Source organism: Myxine glutinosa, chromosome 11 (genome assembly GCF_964187855.1).
Source record: "Myxine glutinosa chromosome 11, kmMyxGlut1.1, whole genome shotgun sequence".
Taxonomy (NCBI): Eukaryota; Metazoa; Chordata; class Myxini; order Myxiniformes; family Myxinidae; genus Myxine; species Myxine glutinosa.
In genome coordinates, this window is record NC_136271.1 from 17,749,498 (window position 1) to 17,766,501 (window position 17,004).

Below are 17,004 nucleotides of genomic sequence, written 5' to 3' on the forward strand. Positions count from 1 at the left end.
GGAAAGGGGAGTGGAGGTATAAATGAGATTAAAACAGTATTGCTGGAAAAAGGAAAGGGGAGCAGAGGTATAAATGAGAGTAAAACAGTATTGCTGGAAAAAGGAAAGGGGAGTGGAGGTATAAATGAGAGTAAAACAGCATTCCTGGAAAAAGAAAAGGGGAGTGGAGGTATAAATGAGAGTAAAGCAGCATTCCTCGAAAAAGAAAAGGGGAGTGGAGGTAGAAATGAGATTAAAACAGTATTCCTGGAAAAGGGAAAGAGAGTGGAGGGAGAAATGAGATTAAAACAGTATTGCTGGAAAAAGGAAAGGGGAGTGGAGGTATAAATGAGAGTAAAACAGTATTCCTGGAAAAGGGAAAGAGAGTGGAGGGAGAAATGAGAATAAAACAGTACTGCTGGAAAAAGGAAAGGGGAGTGGAGGCAGAAATGAGAGCAAAAGGGAGTGGAGGTAGAAATGAGTCTAAAACAGTATTGCTAGAAAAAGGAAAGGGGAGTGGAGGTAGAAATGAGAGCAAAACTATTCCTGGAAAAAGAAAAGGGGAGTGGAGGTAGAAATGGGAATAAACAAGCATTCCAGGAAAAAGGAAAGGGGAGTGGAGGTAGAAATGAGAGATAAACAGTATTCCTGGAAAAAGGAAAGGGGAGTGGAGCTATAAATGAGAGTAAAACAGTATTCCTGGAAAAAGGAAAGAGAGTGGAGGTAGAAATGAGAATAAAACAGCATTCCTGGAAAAAGAAAATGGGAGTGGAGGTAGAAATGAGAGTAAAACAGTATTGCTGGAAAAAGGAAAGGGGAGTGGAGGTAGAAATGAGAGTAAAACAGCATTGCTGGAAAAGGAAAAGGGGAGTGGGGGGTATAAATGAGAATAAAACAGCATTCCTGGAAAAAGGAAAGGGGAGTGGGGGTATAAATGAGAATAAAACAGTATTCCTGGAAAAAGGAAAGGGGAGTGGGGTAGAAATGAGAATAAAACAGTATTCCTGGAAAAAAGGACAGGGGAGTGGAGCTATAAATGAGAGTAAAACAGTATTGCTAGAAAAAGGAAAGGGGAGTGGGGGTAGAAATGAGAATAAAACAGTATTGCTGGAAATAGGAAACGGGAGTGGGGGTAGAAATGAGAGTAAAACAGCATTCCTGGAAAAAGGAAAGGGGAGTGGGGGTAGAAATGAGAGTAAAACAGTATTGCTGGAAAATGGAAAGGGAAATGGGGGTAGAAATGAGAGTAAAACAGCATTCCTGGAAAAAGGAAAGGGGAGTGGAGCTATAAATGAGAGTAAAACAGTATTGCTAGAAAAAGGAAAGGGGAGTGGAGGTAGAAATGAGAGTAATACAGTATTGCTGGAAAAAGGAAAGGGGAGTGGGGTATAAATGAGAGTAAAACAGTATTCCTGGAAAAAGAAAAGGGGAGTGGGGGTAGAAATGAGAATGAAACAGTATTCCTGGAAAAAGGAAAGGGGAGTGGGGGTATAAATGAGAATAAAACAGTATTGCTAGAAAAAGGAAAGGGGAGTGGAGGTAGAAATGAGAGTAATACAGTATTGCTGGGAAAAGGAAAGGGGAGTGGAGGTAGAAATGAGAGTAAAACAGTATTGCTAGAAAAAGGAAAGGGGAGTGGAGGTAGAAATGAGAGTAAAACAGTATTGCTAGAAAAAGGAAAGGGGAGTGGAGGTAGAAATGAGAGTAATACAGTATTGCTGGGAAAAGGAAAGGGGAGTGGAGGTAGAAATGAGAGTAAAACAGTATTGCTAGAAAAAGGAAAGGGGAGTGGAGGTAGAAATGAGAGTAAAACAGTATTGCTAGAAAAAGGAAAGGGGAGTGGGGGTATAAATGAGAGTAAAACAGTATTGCTGGAAAAAGGAAAGGGGAGTGGAGGTAGAAATGAGAGTAAAACAGTATTCCTGGAAAAAGAAAAGGGGAGTGGAGGTAGAAATGAGAGTAAAACAGCATTCCTGGAAAAAGAAAAGGGGAGTGGAGGTAGAAATGAAAGTAAAACAGTATTGCTGGAAAAAGAAAAGAAGAGTGGAGGTAGAAATGAGAGTAAAACAGTATTCCTGGAAAAAGGAAAGGGGAGTGGAGGTAGAAATGAGAATAAAACAGTATTCCTGGAAAAAGAAAAGGGGAGTGGAGGTAGAAATGAGAGTAAAACAGTATTGCTGGAAAAAGGAAAGGGGAGTGGGGGTAGAAAAGAGAGTAAAACAGCATTCCTGGAAAAATAAAAGGGGAGTGGAGGTAGAAATGAAAGTAAAACAGCATTCCTGGAAAAAGAAAAGGGGAGTGGAGGTAGAAATGAGTCTAAAACAGTATTGCTAGAAAAAGGAAAGGGGAGTGGGGGTATAAATGAGAGAAAAACTATTCCTGGAAAAAGAAAAGAGAGTGGAGGTAGAAATGAGAGTAAAACAGTATTCCTGGAATAAGGAAAGGGGAGTGGAGCTATAAATGAGAGTAAAACAGTATTCCTGGAAAAAGGAAAGGGGAGTGGAGGTATAAATAAGAATAAAACAGTATTCCTGGAAAAAGAAAAGGGGAGTGGAGGTAGAAATGAGAGTAAAACAGTATTGCTGGAAAAAGGAAAGGGGAGTGGAGGCATAAATGAGAGTAAAACAGCATTCCTAGAAAAAGAAAAGGGGAGTGGAGGGAGAAATGAGAGTAAAACAGCATTCCTAGAAAAAGAAAAGGGGAGTGGAGGGAGAAATGAGAGTAAAACAGTATTGCTGAAAAAAGGAAAGGGGAGTGGAGGTATAAATGAGAGTAAAACAGTATTCCTGGAAAAGGGAAAGAGAGTGGAGGGAGAAATGAGATTAAAACAGTATTGCTGGAAAAAGAAAAGGGGAGTGGGGGTAGAAATGAGAATAAAACAGTATTCCTGGAATAAGGAAAGGGGAGTGGAGCTATAAATGAGAGTAAAACAGTATTCCTGGAAAAAGGAAAGGGGAGTGGAGGTATAAATGAGAATAAAACAGTATTCCTGGAAAAAGGAAAGGGGAGTGGAGGTAGAAATGAGAGCAAAAGGGAGTGGAGGTAGAAATGAGTCTAAAACAGTATTGCTATGAAAAGGAAAGGGGAGTGGAGGTATAAATGAGAGTAAAACAGTATTGCTGGAAAAAGGAAAGGGGAGTGGAGGCATAAATGAGTCTAAAACAGTATTCCTGGAAAAGGGAAAGAGAGTGGAGGGAGAAATGAGTCTAAAACAGTATTGCTGGAAAAAGGAAAGGGGAGTGGAGGTAGAAATGAGAGTAAAACAGTATTTCTGGAAAAAGAAAAGAAGAGTGGAGGTAGAAATGAGAGTAAAACAGTATTCCTGGAAAAAGGAAAGGGGAGTGGAGGTAGAAATGAGAATAAAACAGTATTCCTGGAAAAAGAAAAGGGGAGTGGAGGTAGAAATGAGAGTAAAACAGTATTGCTGGAAAAAGGAAAGGGGAGTGGGGGTAGAAATGAGAGTAAAACAGCATTCCTGGAAAAAGAAAAGGGGAGTGGAGGTAGAAATGAGTCTAAAACAGTATTGCTAGAAAAAGGAAAGGGGAGTGGGGGTAGAAATGAGAGAAAAACTATTCCTGGAAAAACAAAAGAGAGTGGAGGTAGAAATGAGAGTAAAACAGTATTCCTGGAATAAGGAAAGGGGAGTGGAGCTATAAATGAGAGTAAAACAGTATTCCTGGAAAAAGGAAAGGGGAGTGGAGGTATAAATGAGAATAAAACAGTATTCCTGGAAAAAGAAAAGGGGAGTGGAGGTAGAAATGAGAGTAAAACAGTATTGCTGGAAAAAGGAAAGGGGAGTGGAGGCATAAATGAGAGTAAAACAGCATTCCTAGAAAAAGAAAAGGGGAGTGGAGGGAGAAATGAGAGTAAAACAGTATTGCTGGAAAAAGGAAAGGGGAGTGGAGCTATAAATGAGAGTAAAACAGTATTGCTAGAAAAAGGAAAGGGGAGTGGAGGTAGAAATGAGAGTAATACAGTATTGCTGGAAAAAGGAAAGGGGAGTGGAGGTAGAAATGAGAGTAAAACAATATTCCTGGAAAAAGGAAAGGGGAGTGAGGGTATAAATGAGTAAAACAATATTCCTGGAAAAAGGAAAGGGGAGTGGGGTATAAATGAGAGTAAAACAGTATTCCTGGAAAAAGGAAAGGGGAGTGGGGGTATAAATGAGAGTAAAACAGTATTGCTAGAAAAAGGAAAGGGGAGTGGAGGTAGAAATGAGAGTAAAACAATATTCCTGGAAAAAGGAAAGGGGAGTGGGGGTAGAAATGAGAATAAAACAGCATTCCTGGAAAAAGGAAAGGGGAGTGGAGCTATAAATGAGAATAAAACAGTATTGCTCGAAAAAGGAAAGGGGAGTGGAGGTAGAAATGAGAGTAATACAGTATTGCTGGAAAAAGGAAAGGGGAGTGGAGGTAGAAATGAGAGTAAAACAGTATTGCTAGAAAAAGGAAAGGGGAGTGGAGGTAGAAATGAGAGTAAAACAATATTCCTGGAAAAAGGAAAGGGGAGTGGGGGTATAAATGAGAGTAAAACAATATTCCTGGAAAAAGGAAAGGGGAGTAGGGGTATAAATGAGAGTAAAACAGTATTGCTAGAAAAAGGAAAGGGGAGTGGAGGTAGAAATGAGATTAAAACAGTATTGCTGGAAAAAGGAAAGGGGAGTGGAGGTAGAAATGAGAGTAAAACAGTATTGCTAGAAAAAGGAAAGGGGAGTGGAGCTATAAATGAGAGTAAAACAGTATTCCTGGAAAAAGAAAAGGGGAGTGGGGGTAGAAATGAGAATAAAACAGTATTCCTGGAAAAAGGAAAGGGGAGTGGGGGTAGAAATGAGAGTAAAACAGTATTGCTAGAAAAAGGAAAGGGGAGTGGAGGTAGAAATGAGAGTAAAACAATATTCCTGGAAAAAGGAAAGGGGAGCGGGGGTATAAATGAGAGTAAAACAGTATTGCTAGAAAAAGGAAAGGGGAGTGGAGGTAGAAATGAGAGTAAAACAGCATTCCTGGAAAAAGGAAAGGGGAGTGGAGGTAGAAATGAGATTAAAACAGTATTGCTGGAAAAAGGAAAGGGAAGTGGGGGTAGAAATGAGAGTAAAACAGCATTCCTGGAAAAAGGAAAGGGAGGTGGAGCTATAAATGAGAGTAAAACAGTATTGCTAGAAAAAGGAAAGGGGAGTGGAGGTAGAAATGAGAGTAAAACAGTATTGCTAGAAAAAGGAAAGGGGAGTGGAGCTATAAATGAGAGTAAAACAGTATTGCTAGAAAAAGGAAAGGGGAGTGGAGGTAGAAATGAGAGTAAAACAATATTGCTGGAAAAAGAAAAGGGGAGTGGAGGTAGAAATGAGAGTAAAACAGTATTGCTGGAAAAAGGAAAGGGGAGTGGGGGTATAAATGAGAGTAAAACAGTATTCCTGGAAAAAGGAAAGGGGAGTGGGGGTAGAAATGAGAATAAAACAGTTTTGTTAGAAAAAGGAAAGGGGAGTGGAGCTATAAATGAGAGTAAAACAGTATTGCTAGAAAAAGGAAAGGGGAGTGGAGGTAGAAATGAGAGTAAAACAATATTGCTGGAAAAAGAAAAGGGGAGTGGAGGTAGAAATGAGAGTAAAACAGTATTGCTGGAAAAAGGAAAGGGGAGTGGGGGGTATAAATGAGAGTAAAACAGTATTGCTAGAAAAATGAAAGGGGAGTGGAGGTAGAAATGAGAGTAAAACAATATTCCTGGAAAAAGGAAAGGGGAGTGGGGGGTATAAATGAGAGTAAAACAGTATTGCTAGAAAAATGAAAGGGGAGTGGAGGTAGAAATGAGAGTAAAACAGTATTGCTGGAAAAAGGAAAGGGGAGTGGAGGTAGAAATGAGAGTAAAACAGTATTGCTAGAAAAAGGAAAGGGGAGTGGAGCTATAAATGAGAGTAAAACAGTATTGCTAGAAAAAGGAAAGGGGAGTGGAGGTAGAAATGAGAGTAAAACAATATTGCTGGAAAAAGAAAAGGGGAGTGGAGGTAGAAATGAGAGTAAAACAGTATTGCTGGAAAAAGGAAAGGGGAGTGGGGGTATAAATGAGAGTAAAACAGTATTCCTGGAAAAAGGAAAGGGGAGTGGGGGTAGAAATGAGAATAAAACAGTTTTGTTAGAAAAAGGAAAGGGGAGTGGAGCTATAAATGAGAGTAAAACAGGATTTCTAGAAAAAGGAAAGGGGAGTGGGGGTAGAAATGAGAATAAAACAGTATTGCTAGAAAAAGGAAAGGGGAGTGGAGGTATAAATGAGAATAAAACAGCATTCCTGGAAAAGGAAAGGGGAGTGGAGCTATAAATGAGAGTAAAACAGTATTCCTGGAAAAAGGAAAGGGGAGTGGGGGTAGAAATGAGAATAAAACAGTATTGCTATAAAAAAAGGAAAGGGGAGTGGAGGTATAAATGAGAATAAAACAGCATTCCTGGAAAAAGGAAAGGGGAGTGGAGGTATAAATGAGAGTAAAACAGTATTCCTGGAAAAAGGAAAGGGGAGTGGGGGTAGAAATGAGAATAAAACAGTATTGCTAGAAAAAGGAAAGGGGAGTGGAGGTATAAATAAGAATAAAACAGCATTCCTGGAAAAAGGAAAGGGGAGTGGAGCTATAAATGAGAGTAAAACAGTATTGCTGGAAAAAGGAAGGGGGAGTGGGGGTAGAAATGAGAATAAAACAGCATTGATAGAAAAAGGAAAGGGGAGTGGAGCTATCAATGAGAGTAAAACAGTATTGCTAGAAAAAGGAAAGGGGAGTGGAGGTAGAAATGAGAGTAAAACAGTATTGCTAGAAAAAGGAAAGGGGAGTGGAGGTAGAAATGAGAGTAAAACAGTATTGCAAGAAAAAGGAAAGGGGAGTGGAGCTATAAATGAGAGTAAAACAGTATTCCTGGAAAAAGGAAAGGGGAGTGGGGGTAGAAATGAGAATAAAACAGTATTGCTGGAAAAAGGAAAGGGGAGTGGAGCTATAAATGAGGATAAAACAGCATTCCTGGGAAAAGGAAAGGGGAGTGGAGGTAGAAATGAGAGTAAAACAGTATTCCTGGAAAAAGAAAAGGGGAGTGGGGGTAGAAATGAGAATAAAACAGTATTCCTGGAAAAAGGAAAGGGGAGTGGGGGTATAAATGAGAATAAAACAGCATTCCTGGAAAAAGGAAAGGGGAGTGGGGGTAGAAATGAGAGTAAAACAGCATTCCTGGAAAAAGAAAAGGGGAGTGGATGTATAAATGAGAGTAAAACAGCATTCCTGGAAAAAGGAAAGGGGGTGTGGAGCCATAAATGAGAGTAAAACAGTATTCCTGTGAAAAGGAAAGGGGAGTGGGGGTAGAAATGAGAATAAAACAGCATTCCTGGAAAAAAGAAAGGGGAGTGGAGCTATAAATGAGAGTAAAACAGTCTTGCTGGAAAAAGGAAAGGGAAGTGGGGGTAGAAATGAAAATAAAACAGCATTCCTGGAAAAAGGAAAGGGGGGTGGAGGTATAAATGAGAATAAAACAGTATTGCTGGAAAAGGGAAAGGGGAGTGGGGGTAGAAATGAGGGTAAAACAGCATTCCTGGAAAAAGGAAAGGGGAGTGGAGCTCTAAATGAGAGTAAACAGTATTGCTGGAAAAAGGAAAGGGGAGTGGGGGTAGAAATGAGAATAAAACAGTATTGCTGGAAAAAGGAAAGGGGAGTGGGGGTAGAAATGAGAATAAAACAGCATTCCTGGAAAAAGGAAAGGGGAGTGGGGGTAGAAATGAGAATAAAACAGCATTCCTGGAAAAAGGAAAGGGCTGTGGGGGTAGAAATGAGAGTAAAACAGTATTGCTGGAAAAAGTAAAGGGGAGTGGAGGTATAAATGAGAGTAAAACAGCATTCCTGGAAAAAGAAAAGGGGAGTGGAGGGAGAAATGAGAGTAAAACAGTATTGCTGGAAAAAGGAAAGGCGAGTGGAGGTAGAAATGAGAGTAAAACAGTATTGCTGGAAAAAGAAAAGAAGAGTGGAGGTAGAAATGAGTCTAAAACAGTATTGCTAGAAAAAGGAAAGGGGAGTGGGGGTAGAAATGAGAGTAAAACTATTCCTGGAAAAAGGAAAAGGGAGTGGGGGTAGAAATGAGAGCAAAACTATTCCTGGAAAAAGGAAAGGGGAGTGGGGGTAGAAATGAGAGCAAAACTATTCCTGGAAAAAGGAAAGGGGAGTGGAGGTAGAAATGAGTCTAAAACAGTATTGCTAGAAAAAGGAAAGGGGAGTGGGGGTATAAATGAGAGTAAAACAGTATTGCTGGAAAAAGGAAAGGGGAGTGGAGGTAGAAATGAGAGTAAAACAGTATTCCTGGAAAAAGAAAAGGGGAGTGGAGGTAGAAATGAGAGTAAAACAGCATTCCTGGAAAAAGAAAAGGGGAGTGGAGATAGAAATGAAAGTAAAACAGTATTCCTGGAAAAAGGAAAGGGGAGTGGAGGTAGAAATGAGAATAAAACAGTATTGCTGGAAAAAGAAAAGAAGAGTGGAGGTAGAAATGAGAGTAAAACAGTATTCCTGGAAAAAGGAAAGGGGAGTGGAGGTAGAAATGAGAATAAAACAGTATTCCTGGAAAAAGAAAAGGGGAGTGGAGGTAGAAATGAGAGTAAAACAGTATTGCTGGAAAAAGGAAAGGGGAGTGGGGGTAGAAATGAGAGTAAAACAGCATTCCTGGAAAAATAAAAGGGGAGTGGAGGTAGAAATGAAAGTAAAACAGCATTCCTGGAAAAAGAAAAGGGGAGTGGAGGTAGAAATGAGTCTAAAACAGTATTGCGAGAAAAAGGAAAGGGGAGTGGGGGTATAAATGAGAGAAAAACTATTCCTGGAAAAAGAAAAGAGAGTGGAGGTAGAAATGAGAGTAAAACAGTATTCCTGGAATAAGGAAAGGGGAGTGGAGCTATAAATGAGAGTAAAACAGTATTCCTGGAAAAAGGAAAGGGGAGTGGAGGTATAAATGAGAATAAAACAGTATTCCTGGAAAAAGAAAAGGGGAGTGGAGGTAGAAATGAGAGTAAAACAGTATTGCTGGAAAAAGGAAAGGGGAGTGGAGGCATAAATGAGAGTAAAACAGCATTCCTAGAAAAAGAAAAGGGGAGTGGAGGGAGAAATGAGAGTAAAACAGCATTCCTAGAAAAAGAAAAGGGGAGTGGAGGGAGAAATGAGAGTAAAACAGTATTGCTGGAAAAAGGAAAGGGGAGTGGAGGTATAAATGAGAGTAAAACAGTATTCCTGGAAAAGGGAAAGAGAGTGGAGGGAGAAATGAGATTAAAACAGTATTGCTGGAAAAAGAAAAGGGGAGTGGGGGTAGAAATGAGAATAAAACAGTATTCCTGGAATAAGGAAAGGGGAGTGGAGCTATAAATGAGAGTAAAACAGTATTCCTGGAAAAAGGAAAGGGGAGTGGAGGTATAAATGAGAATAAAACAGTATTCCTGGAAAAAGGAAAGGGGAGTGGAGGTAGAAATGAGAGCAAAAGGGAGTGGAGGTAGAAATGAGTCTAAAACAGTATTGCTATGAAAAGGAAAGGGGAGTGGAGGTATAAATGAGAGTAAAACAGTATTGCTGGAAAAAGGAAAGGGGAGTGGAGGCATAAATGAGTCTAAAACAGTATTCCTGGAAAAGGGAAAGAGAGTGGAGGGAGAAATGAGTCTAAAACAGTATTGCTGGAAAAAGGAAAGGGGAGTGGAGGTAGAAATGAGAGTAAAACAGTATTGCTGGAAAAAGAAAAGAAGAGTGGAGGTAGAAATGAGAGTAAAACAGTATTCCTGGAAAAAGGAAAGGGGAGTGGAGGTAGAAATGAGAATAAAACAGTATTCCTGGAAAAAGAAAAGGGGAGTGGAGGTAGAAATGAGAGTAAAACAGTATTGCTGGAAAAAGGAAAGGGGAGTGGGGGTAGAAATGAGAGTAAAACAGCATTCCTGGAAAAAGAAAAGGGGAGTGGAGGTAGAAATGAGTCTAAAACAGTATTGCTAGAAAAAGGAAAGGGGAGTGGGGGTAGAAATGAGAGAAAAACTATTCCTGGAAAAACAAAAGAGAGTGGAGGTAGAAATGAGAGTAAAACAGTATTCCTGGAATAAGGAAAGGGGAGTGGAGCTATAAATGAGAGTAAAACAGTATTCCTGGAAAAAGGAAAGGGGAGTGGAGGTATAAATGAGAATAAAACAGTATTCCTGGAAAAAGAAAAGGGGAGTGGAGGTAGAAATGAGAGTAAAACAGTATTGCTGGAAAAAGGAAAGGGGAGTGGAGGCATAAATGAGAGTAAAACAGCATTCCTAGAAAAAGAAAAGGGGAGTGGAGGGAGAAATGAGAGTAAAACAGTATTGCTGGAAAAAGGAAAGGGGAGTGGAGGTATAAATGAGAGTAAAACAGTATTCCTGGAAAAGGGAAAGAGAGTGGAGGGAGAAATGAGATTAAAACAGTATTGCTGGAAAAAGAAAAGGGGAGTGGGGGTAGAAATGAGAATAAAACAGTATTCCTGGAATAAGGAAAGGGGAGTGGAGCTATAAATGAGAGTAAAACAGTATTCCTGGAAAAAGGAAAGGGGAGTGGAGGTATAAATGAGAATAAAACAGTATTCCTGGAAAAAGGAAAGGGGAGTGGAGGTAGAAATGAGAGCAAAAGGGAGTGGAGGTAGAAATGAGTCTAAAACAGTATTGCTATGAAAAGGAAAGGGGAGTGGAGGTATAAATGAGAGTAAAACAGTATTGCTGGAAAAAGGAAAGGGGAGTGGAGGCATAAATGAGTCTAAAACAGTATTCCTGGAAAAGGGAAAGAGAGTGGAGGGAGAAATGAGATTAAAACAGTGTTGCTGGAAAAAGGAAAGGGGAGTGGAGGTAGAAATGAGAGTAAAACAGTATTCCTGGAAAAGGGAAAGAGAGTGGAGGGAGAAATGAGATTAAAACAGTATTGCTGGAAAAAGGAAAGGGAAGTGGGGGTAGAAATGAGAGTAAAACAGCATTCCTGGAAAAAGGAAAGGGAGGTGGAGCTATAAATGAGAGTAAAACAGTATTGCTAGAAAAAGGAAAGGGGAGTGGAGGTATAAATGAGATTAAAACAGTATTGCTGGAAAAAGGAAAGGGGAGCAGAGGTATAAATGAGAGTAAAACAGTATTGCTGGAAAAAGGAAAGGGGAGTGGAGGTATAAATGAGAGTAAAACAGCATTCCTGGAAAAAGAAAAGGGGAGTGGAGGTATAAATGAGAGTAAAGCAGCATTCCTCGAAAAAGAAAAGGGGAGTGGAGGTAGAAATGAGATTAAAACAGTATTCCTGGAAAAGGGAAAGAGAGTGGGGGGAGAAATGAGATTAAAACAGTATTGCTGGAAAAAGAAAAGGGGAGTGGGGGTAGAAATGAGAATAAAACAGTATTCCTGGAATAAGGAAAGGGGAGTGGAGCTATAAATGAGAGTAAAACAGTATTCCTGGAAAAAGGAAAGGGGAGTGGAGGTATAAATGAGAATAAAACAGTATTCCTGGAAAAAGGAAAGGGGAGTGGAGGTAGAAATGAGAGCAAAAGGGAGTGGAGGTAGAAATGAGTCTAAAACAGTATTGCTATGAAAAGGAAAGGGGAGTGGAGGTATAAATGAGAGTAAAACAGTATTGCTGGAAAAAGGAAAGGGGAGTGGAGGCATAAATGAGTCTAAAACAGTATTCCTGGAAAAGGGAAAGAGAGTGGAGGGAGAAATGAGTCTAAAACAGTATTGCTGGAAAAAGGAAAGGGGAGTGGAGGTAGAAATGAGAGTAAAACAGTATTGCTGGAAAAAGAAAAGAAGAGTGGAGGTAGAAATGAGAGTAAAACAGTATTCCTGGAAAAAGGAAAGGGGAGTGGAGGTAGAAATGAGAATAAAACAGTATTCCTGGAAAAAGAAAAGGGGAGTGGAGGTAGAAATGAGAGTAAAACAGTATTGCTGGAAAAAGGAAAGGGGAGTGGGGGTAGAAATGAGAGTAAAACAGCATTCCTGGAAAAAGAAAAGGGGAGTGGAGGTAGAAATGAGTCTAAAACAGTATTGCTAGAAAAAGGAAAGGGGAGTGGGGGTAGAAATGAGAGAAAAACTATTCCTGGAAAAACAAAAGAGAGTGGAGGTAGAAATGAGAGTAAAACAGTATTCCTGGAATAAGGAAAGGGGAGTGGAGCTATAAATGAGAGTAAAACAGTATTCCTGGAAAAAGGAAAGGGGAGTGGAGGTATAAATGAGAATAAAACAGTATTCCTGGAAAAAGAAAAGGGGAGTGGAGGTAGAAATGAGAGTAAAACAGTATTGCTGGAAAAAGGAAAGGGGAGTGGAGGCATAAATGAGAGTAAAACAGCATTCCTAGAAAAAGAAAAGGGGAGTGGAGGGAGAAATGAGAGTAAAACAGTATTGCTGGAAAAAGGAAAGGGGAGTGGAGGTATAAATGAGAGTAAAACAGTATTCCTGGAAAAGGGAAAGAGAGTGGAGGGAGAAATGAGATTAAAACAGTATTGCTGGAAAAAGAAAAGGGGAGTGGGGGTAGAAATGAGAATAAAACAGTATTCCTGGAATAAGGAAAGGGGAGTGGAGCTATAAATGAGAGTAAAACAGTATTCCTGGAAAAAGGAAAGGGGAGTGGAGGTATAAATGAGAATAAAACAGTATTCCTGGAAAAAGGAAAGGGGAGTGGAGGTAGAAATGAGAGCAAAAGGGAGTGGAGGTAGAAATGAGTCTAAAACAGTATTGCTATGAAAAGGAAAGGGGAGTGGAGGTATAAATGAGAGTAAAACAGTATTGCTGGAAAAAGGAAAGGGGAGTGGAGGCATAAATGAGTCTAAAACAGTATTCCTGGAAAAGGGAAAGAGAGTGGAGGGAGAAATGAGATTAAAACAGTGTTGCTGGAAAAAGGAAAGGGGAGTGGAGGTAGAAATGAGAGTAAAACAGTATTCCTGGAAAAGGGAAAGAGAGTGGAGGGAGAAATGAGATTAAAACAGTATTGCTGGAAAAAGGAAAGGGAAGTGGGGGTAGAAATGAGAGTAAAACAGCATTCCTGGAAAAAGGAAAGGGAGGTGGAGCTATAAATGAGAGTAAAACAGTATTGCTAGAAAAAGGAAAGGGGAGTGGAGGTATAAATGAGATTAAAACAGTATTGCTGGAAAAAGGAAAGGGGAGCAGAGGTATAAATGAGAGTAAAACAGTATTGCTGGAAAAAGGAAAGGGGAGTGGAGGTATAAATGAGAGTAAAACAGCATTCCTGGAAAAAGAAAAGGGGAGTGGAGGTATAAATGAGAGTAAAGCAGCATTCCTCGAAAAAGAAAAGGGGAGTGGAGGTAGAAATGAGATTAAAACAGTATTCCTGGAAAAGGGAAAGAGAGTGGGGGGAGAAATGAGATTAAAACAGTATTGCTGGAAAAAGGAAAGGGGAGTGGAGGTATAAATGAGAGTAAAACAGTATTCCTGGAAAAGGGAAAGAGAGTGGAGGGAGAAATGAGAATAAAACAGTACTGCTGGAAAAAGGAAAGGGGAGTGGAGGCAGAAATGAGAGCAAAAGGGAGTGGAGGTAGAAATGAGTCTAAAACAGTATTGCTAGAAAAAGGAAAGGGGAGTGGAGGTAGAAATGAGAGCAAAACTATTCCTGGAAAAAGAAAAGGGGAGTGGAGGTAGAAATGGGAATAAACAAGCATTCCAGGAAAAAGGAAAGGGGAGTGGAGGTAGAAATGAGAGATAAACAGTATTCCTGGAAAAAGGAAAGGGGAGTGGAGCTATAAATGAGAGTAAAACAGTATTCCTGGAAAAAGGAAAGAGAGTGGAGGTAGAAATGAGAATAAAACAGCATTCCTGGAAAAAGAAAATGGGAGTGGAGGTAGAAATGAGAGTAAAACAGTATTGCTGGAAAAAGGAAAGGGGAGTGGAGGTAGAAATGAGAGTAAAACAGCATTGCTGGAAAAGGAAAAGGGGAGTGGGGGGTATAAATGAGAATAAAACAGCATTCCTGGAAAAAGGAAAGGGGAGTGGGGGTATAAATGAGAATAAAACAGTATTCCTGGAAAAAGGAAAGGGGAGTGGGGTAGAAATGAGAATAAAACAGTATTCCTGGAAAAAAGGACAGGGGAGTGGAGCTATAAATGAGAGTAAAACAGTATTGCTAGAAAAAGGAAAGGGGAGTGGGGGTAGAAATGAGAATAAAACAGTATTGCTGGAAATAGGAAAGGGGAGTGGGGGTAGAAATGAGAGTAAAACAGCATTCCTGGAAAAAGGAAAGGGGAGTGGGGGTAGAAATGAGAGTAAAACAGTATTGCTGGAAAATGGAAAGGGAAATGGGGGTAGAAATGAGAGTAAAACAGCATTCCTGGAAAAAGGAAAGGGGAGTGGAGCTATAAATGAGAGTAAAACAGTATTGCTAGAAAAAGGAAAGGGGAGTGGAGGTAGAAATGAGAGTAATACAGTATTGCTGGAAAAAGGAAAGGGGAGTGGAGGTAGAAATGAGAGTAAAACAATATTCCTGGAAAAAGGAAAGGGGAGTGAGGGTATAAATGAGTAAAACAATATTCCTGGAAAAAGGAAAGGGGAGTGGGGTATAAATGAGAGTAAAACAGTATTCCTGGAAAAAGAAAAGGGGAGTGGGGGTAGAAATGAGAATGAAACAGTATTCCTGGAAAAAGGAAAGGGGAGTGGGGGTATAAATGAGAGTAAAACAGTATTGCTAGAAAAAGGAAAGGGGAGTGGAGGTAGAAATGAGAGTAAAACAATATTCCTGGAAAAAGGAAAGGGGAGTGGGGGTAGAAATGAGAATAAAACAGCATTCCTGGAAAAAGGAAAGGGGAGTGGAGCTATAAATGAGAATAAAACAGTATTGCTAGAAAAAGGAAAGGGGAGTGGAGGTAGAAATGAGAGTAATACAGTATTGCTGGGAAAAGGAAAGGGGAGTGGAGGTAGAAATGAGAGTAAAACAGTATTGCTAGAAAAAGGAAAGGGGAGTGGAGGTAGAAATGAGAGTAAAACAATATTCCTGGAAAAAGGAAAGGGGAGTGGGGGTATAAATGAGAGTAAAACAATATTCCTGGAAAAAGGAAAGGGGAGTAGGGGTATAAATGAGAGTAAAACAGTATTGCTAGAAAAAGGAAAGGGGAGTGGAGGTAGAAATGAGATTAAAACAGTATTGCTGGAAAAAGGAAAGGGGAGTGGAGGTAGAAATGAGAGTAAAACAGTATTGCTAGAAAAAGGAAAGGGGAGTGGAGCTATAAATGAGAGTAAAACAGTATTCCTGGAAAAAGAAAAGGGGAGTGGGGGTAGAAATGAGAATAAAACAGTATTCCTGGAAAAAGGAAAGGGGAGTGGGGGTAGAAATGAGAGTAAAACAGTATTGCTAGAAAAAGGAAAGGGGAGTGGAGGTAGAAATGAGAGTAAAACAATATTCCTGGAAAAAGGAAAGGGGAGCGGGGGTATAAATGAGAGTAAAACAGTATTGCTAGAAAAAGGAAAGGGGAGTGGAGGTAGAAATGAGAGTAAAACAGCATTCCTGGAAAAAGGAAAGGGGAGTGGAGGTAGAAATGAGATTAAAACAGTATTGCTGGAAAAAGGAAAGGGAAGTGGGGGTAGAAATGAGAGTAAAACAGCATTCCTGGAAAAAGGAAAGGGAGGTGGAGCTATAAATGAGAGTAAAACAGTATTGCTAGAAAAAGGAAAGGGGAGTGGAGGTATAAATGAGAGTAAAACAATATTCCTGGAAAAAGGAAAGGGGAGTGGGGGGTATAAATGAGAGTAAAACAGTATTGCTAGAAAAATGAAAGGGGAGTGGAGGTAGAAATGAGAGTAAAACAGTATTGCTGGAAAAAGGAAAGGGGAGTGGAGGCAGAAAAGAGAGTAAAACAGTATTGCTAGAAAAAGGAAAGGGGAGTGGAGCTATAAATGAGAGTAAAACAGTATTGCAAGAAAAAGGAAAGGGGAGTGGAGGTAGAAATGAGAGTAAAACAATATTGCTGGAAAAAGAAAAGGGGAGTGGAGGTAGAAATGAGAGTAAAACAGTATTGCTGGAAAAAGGAAAGGGGAGTGGGGGTATAAATGAGAGTAAAACAGTATTCCTGGAAAAAGGAAAGGGGAGTGGGGGTAGAAATGAGAATAAAACAGTTTTGTTAGAAAAAGGAAAGGGGAGTGGAGCTATAAATGAGAGTAAAACAGTATTTCTAGAAAAAGGAAAGGGGAGTGGGGGTAGAAATGAGAATAAAACAGTATTGCGAGAAAAAGGAAAGGGGAGTGGAGGTATAAATGAGAATAAAACAGCATTCCTGGAAAAGGAAAGGGGAGTGGAGCTATAAATGAGAGTAAAACAGTATTCCTGGAAAAAGGAAAGGGGAGTGGGGGTAGAAATTAGAATAAAACAGTATTGCTATAAAAAGGAAAGGGGAGTGGAGGTATAAATGAGAATAAAACAGCATTCCTGGAAAAAGGAAAGGGGAGTGGAGGTATAAATGAGAGTAAAACAGTATTCCTGGAAAAAGGAAAGGGGAGTGGGGGTAGAAATGAGAATAAAACAGTATTGCTAGAAAAAGGAAAGGGGAGTGGAGGTATAAATAAGAATAAAACAGCATTCCTGGAAAAAGGAAAGGGGAGTGGAGCTATAAATGAGAGTAAAACAGTATTGCTGGAAAAAGGAATGGCGAGTGGAGCTATAAATGAGAGTAAAACAGTATTCCTGGAAAAAGGAAGGGGGAGTGGGGGTAGAAATGAGAATAAAACAGCATTGATAGAAAAAGGAAAGGGGAGTGGAGCTATCAATGAGAGTAAAACAGTATTGCTAGAAAAAGGAAAGGGGAGTGGAGGTAGAAATGAGAGTAAAACAGTATTGCTAGAAAAAGGAAAGGGGAGTGGAGGTAGAAATGAGAGTAAAACAGTATTGCAAGAAAAAGGAAAGGGGAGTGGAGCTATAAATGAGAGTAAAACAGTATTCCTGGAAAAAGGAAAGGGGAGTGGGGGTAGAAATGAGAATAAAACAGTATTGCTGGAAAAAGGAAAGGGGAGTGGAGCTATAAATGAGGATAAAACAGCATTCCTGGGAAAAGGAAAGGGGAGTGGAGCTATAAA